This window comes from Elephantulus edwardii, unplaced genomic scaffold (genome assembly GCF_000299155.1).
Source record: "Elephantulus edwardii isolate Elephantulus edwardi_28Jun2011 unplaced genomic scaffold, EleEdw1.0 scaffold00295, whole genome shotgun sequence".
Taxonomy (NCBI): Eukaryota; Metazoa; Chordata; class Mammalia; order Macroscelidea; family Macroscelididae; genus Elephantulus; species Elephantulus edwardii.
In genome coordinates, this window is record NW_006400045.1 from 2,630,357 (window position 1) to 2,635,550 (window position 5,194).

Genomic DNA, 5,194 nt, shown 5'->3' on the forward strand with positions numbered 1-5,194 from the left:
TATAACTAGACTGCTTTTGTTTTGTTGTTTAGTGCCGTCAATTTGTAGGTGACTCATAGCGACCCTATGAACAAAAGTTCTCAACACTGAGTGACTTTCATATTTCCTCCAGATTCATAGGGTTTCTGGAGGCAAGCTATTTATGAAAGTGGATGCCACTTCTGCTTCCAAGCTTGTTTTAATCGGGGAGCTCCACCACACACTGTCCACCATGGGTAGCCAGTATTGCATTTGACTCATCAGTGTCACAAAAGTTCAGCTTCACAGCAACTACAAGTTACCTCATTACTAGTACGGCAAGTGGGCACACCAGGGCTATATGACCTAGAAAAACTTTTGACCAGAAACAATTAAAAACCAGGCCTGAGGACCATGGATTAGAATCACCCGCATTTGGTTTAGTACTAGACCACAGACTATTCCATTTCACCAGTGTGTCATGCCCGTGCATGTGTGTGTGTGTGTTGTTCTGTGCAGTATTAACACTGGTACTTATTTGTAATCACAATCAGGATATAGAATTGTCCCATCACTATGAAGGAATAACCTTGTATTATCCTGTGCCCTCTCCAATTCTTGTCTCTGGCAACTACTTACTTATTCTTCATTTCTATAACTTTGTCATTTCAAAAATGTTTTATAAATGGAGCTGTCGAGTTCAATCTTTTGAGACTGAGTTTGATCACTCAGCATAACTGTACTGACATCTGTCAGTGTACATATAATCTATTCCTTTTCATTGTGGAGCAGCAGTCCTCCAGCTCTGTTCCACGGGAGAAAGAGGAGCAATCTCCTCATGTTCTACTTGCTGCCTTTGAAAACCCTCTGCAGGACCCGCTAGGGTTTGCTTCTGACCTGACAGCTGAGTTGTTGTTATTGCTGTTCTGTGATATGGATATAACACAGTTTAACCTTTAAGTCACTTGTTGAAGGACATCTGGGCTTTTTCAATTTGGGGCTATTAACAGACATTTATGCATGGTTTTCATTAATTGGAGATAAATGTAAAGGAGCCTAATTACTAGGACATATGTTTAATCTTATAAGAAATTTCCAAACTCTTTCCCAGAGTGACTCCAGCATTTTACAATCCCAAAAGCAATGTTTGAAGGATTCAGTTTATCTGTATTTCCAGAGTCACTTGGTGTTGTCATCATTTTTTTTTTCTTTAGCCATTCCAATAGGCTAACACACTGTCATTTTCATGATCCTGATGACTCATGAGATCAACCTCTTTTCAAGTGCTCAATTGCTGTCTATATCCCTCTGCAGTCAACGGCCTATTCAGCCCCCTTTGGAGGGTGAGGCCTGCTTTTATTTTTCTGACTGATTAGTTTGTACATAATTTTTCTCAATCTGTAGCTTGTCCTTTCCTCTTCTTAAGTCTTGTTTTAGAGTTAAAGCTTTAAATTTTTAGAAGTCTGGCTTTTCAAAACTGAGAAGGACCTGAAGCACTTGCTGCAGGTCAAGGACTGCAGCCTTCAATATGAACTGAAGCTCAACATCAAGAAAACAAAAAATTCTCACCACTGGTCTGACTGGCAGCATCGTAATAGACAGTGCAGAGATTAAGATTAACAGCTTTCATTTTCTTGGCTCCACAATCAACACGCTTGATACCAAGAGTCAGGAAATCAAAGGTAAATTGCTTTGGTAAAGTTGGCTGTCAGGGACATCACTAGAGTACTGAAAGCAGTGATATTAGTCTAGGGACTAGGATGTACCTGATCCAGGCCATGATCTTCTCAGAAAGCTGGGCAATGATTAGGGGTGATAGAAGGCGAATTCATGCCTTTGAGCTGTGATGCTGGAGAAGAGTATTGAATATACCACTGACTGCTAGGAGAACAAACAGGTTTGTCCTGGCGAGGGTGAAACCAGGCCCTTCCTTGGAGGCAAGGATTCTGAGGCTCTGTCTGACAAACTTTCGACATGTTGCACGGAGGGACCAGTCCTTGGAGAGGGACATTATGTTTGGGAGTGTGGAGGGACAGTGCAAGAGAGGAAGACCCTCGAAGAGATTGACTCAGTGATTTGGGTAATGAGGGTAGGTATGTCAGAGACAATAAGGTTGGCTCAGGACAGAGCAGGATTTAGAGCTATTGTACATAGAATAGCTATGGGTAGCAGGTGACTTGATGGCACATAACAACAATATATCAACATTTTTGTTCTGTGAAAAATAACTCATTATCTGGCTTTAGATTTCTGTAATTACTTTTCCCTTAAGTGTTTTATTTCTCACATGCAAATCTGTGATTCATATTAAGTAATTTTGTATAAAGTGTGAGATTTATGCTAAAGTTCTTTTTTGAGGGGGATGCCCCCTATGGATGCCCACTTATTGAAAAGAGTACTCCAATGGATAACTTAATATCTTGTCAAAATTAATTGACTGCGTCTGTGTGAGTCTGTTTCTGGCTTCTCAATTCTGTTCCATCTGTCTGTATGTCCATCCCTGTGATACCACAGTGTCTTCATTACTATGGCTTTATAGTAAGTCTTCAAATCAGATAATGTGCGCTCTCCAGCTTTATACTTCTTAAAAATTAATTTAGCATCATTAATTTTATATCTGGATATTTTGTCTTTTCTGATTTTGTCTTCTACCTTATTCTAGGGAAGAAAGCTCTTGCATAAGCTCTTCCTTTTCTTATTGCAACTCTTGCAAATGCTGTTGGTTTTATTCTAGTCTGTCCTCCAATCACTGTAGGATAGGTTCAATGACAACTGACAGCTGACTGCGTAGGTTCTTATCAAATACTGAACCATTGTGGAGTTTGGTTACCGGGTCCAGATGTGAAGGCTATATGCATCCTGCTGTTCCTGACACAGAATCTTGGGCAGCTCTACTGCTGATTCAAGGCACACTTTCCCAGTGGTGACATGAATTAACAATATGGGTTGGAATTTCAATTCTTTCATACTCTGAGCTCTTTTGGGCCTGTATAGATTGGAAACAAGTGTACAGCACCCAGCCAGATTTTCTGGTTTTATTTTCTATGAAACAGGAAAAAGTTAGTCCCACAAAGCCTTGCTACATCATCTGGTACACGGCTTGGGTGTGAACATCAACATGGGAGGCCAAACAGTTATGTGAGGATGGGAATGGTACCAGCCCACAACTCTCACGGGGCAACCTGTGATTTCAGTCAACCTCTCTGCCTCTGTTGAAGCTACAGACAGCTGTTCTGGAGAAATTTCCACTTGATCCTTCCTTTTATCTGAATGGACAAGATGACAGAATGAATGTGAATAATCTTCCCAGAGTCAATCTTTTCAACAACCGTTCGTAATTCATATCCAGTATATGTGAACTTAGAATCACTGCTTGTGTCATCATTTAACTCCCCGATGCACAACCCCATCACTTCTTCCTCTCAGTGCTCAGAGCATGGTTGAGGCAAACCAGGAAGGTGTCCGACGCTAGATAAATGGCCTGCACCACCTGCACTATCATCTTGGGCCAACCCTGGTCACATCTGCCAGGGGCCCATTTGCACCTACCCACCTCGTGGTGGGTGGCTCCAGGCAATTTATTAACATTCTGTTTAGAGAGATGAATATTATTAGAAAAGGAACTGGAGGAAAGGACAAAAATGCAAAGAAAAAAGATGAGAAAGGAAGAGGAAAAGAAATATTAAATATTAAAATGTGATCATGGAAAAATAGAAAAATATTAGCAAATAAAGTCATGTTATCAGCAATGTTTATTTGCTGTTTTCTTCACATAATTAGTGGCATAAGCAATAATCTCAGCCATTTTAGGATTACTTACATATTTAGGAAAAAATCTAAAACACTGCAAAATTCCAGGTATCTAAACTGCGATGCAGTTTTTGATTTCTTGGAATTCTGGCTGAAAGTAGAAAATCTCAGGAGAACGTCTATTTGTGTTTTATTGACTATACTAAGGTATTTGACTGTGTGGATAATAACAAACTATGGCTAACATTGAGAAGAATGGGGATCCCAGAATACTTAATTAAAACCTATACCTAGACTTGTTTAAATATACTTAATTAAAACCAAAACCTAGACCTAGACCAAGAAGCACTTGTATGAACATAGCAAGGGAATACTGCATGGAAAGTTGTGTGTTGTGATTGTATACTCTTCCACATGTATTTTATTCTGTATGCCGAACAACTATTTCAAGAAACTAGATTATATCAAGAAGAATGTGCCATCAAGATTGAAAAAAGACTCAACATCATGCAGATGACACAACCATGCTTGCTGAAAGTGAGGAAGACTAGAAATGTTTGCTGCAGAAGATCAAAGACTATATATAGCCTTCAATATGCACTGCATCTTAATAACAAGAAAACAAAAATCCTCAGCACTACTCCAATAAGCAATATCATGATAGATGGAGAAAAGATTGAAATTATTAATGATTTAATCTAGTTGGATTTACAATTAAATCACCTTGGTATGAGTAGTCCGGAGATCAAGAGGCATATTGCAGTGTGTAAATCCTCTATCACGGACCTCACTAAATTGTTGTTCTTGTTGTCATTTCAGTTGAGTCGAGCACGACTCTTAATGCCCTATGAACAAAAGGCCTGAAGCCTTTCTATAAATATCGACATTTATCAAAATTCATCGAGTTTCCAGAGGCATATTGCTTAGGAAGAGGATGCCACCTCTGCTTCCAAATTACTGAGGAGCAATGATGTCAATTTGAAGACTAAGGAGAACTTGGTTTAGGCCACAGTCTTCTCTTTTTTTGTTTTTTTCCCAATGACTTATAATTTGTCTGAGTTAAAATAAGGAAAATTAAATTCCTAGTTTTAAACCCCATTATAACAGAGTTACTTTTTTAATGTTCAGATAATATTTTAATATGTATTTTTTAATTTTTATAGCTTAATGTACCTTGCCATGACAATATGTGGTGCTGCTAACCAAAAGGTTGGTAGCTCAATCTACCAATCACTCTGATGGAGAAAAATGGGTATACTCCTCCTATATATATATTTGCAACCTGATAAACTCAATACAGCATCCCTGCAAGTCTGATTTGATAGTAGTAGATATGGTTTAGGTAAAACTTGTTATGCTATTGAAATTGTTGTTACATGCTGTCAAGTTGCCTCTGACTTATAGTAACCATATGCACAAAAGCTCTGAACTCTGTCCTATCCTGAGCCAGTCACATTGTTTCTGATACACCTAACCCCATTGCCTC

General features: G+C 38.9%; 1 pseudogene; it reads right to left on the reverse strand.

Moving 5' to 3' along the window:
• Positions 1–2,611: 2,611 nt before the first annotated feature.
• Positions 2,612–3,460, reverse strand: LOC102868086 (annotated as a pseudogene).
• Positions 3,461–5,194: the final 1,734 nt, after the last annotated feature.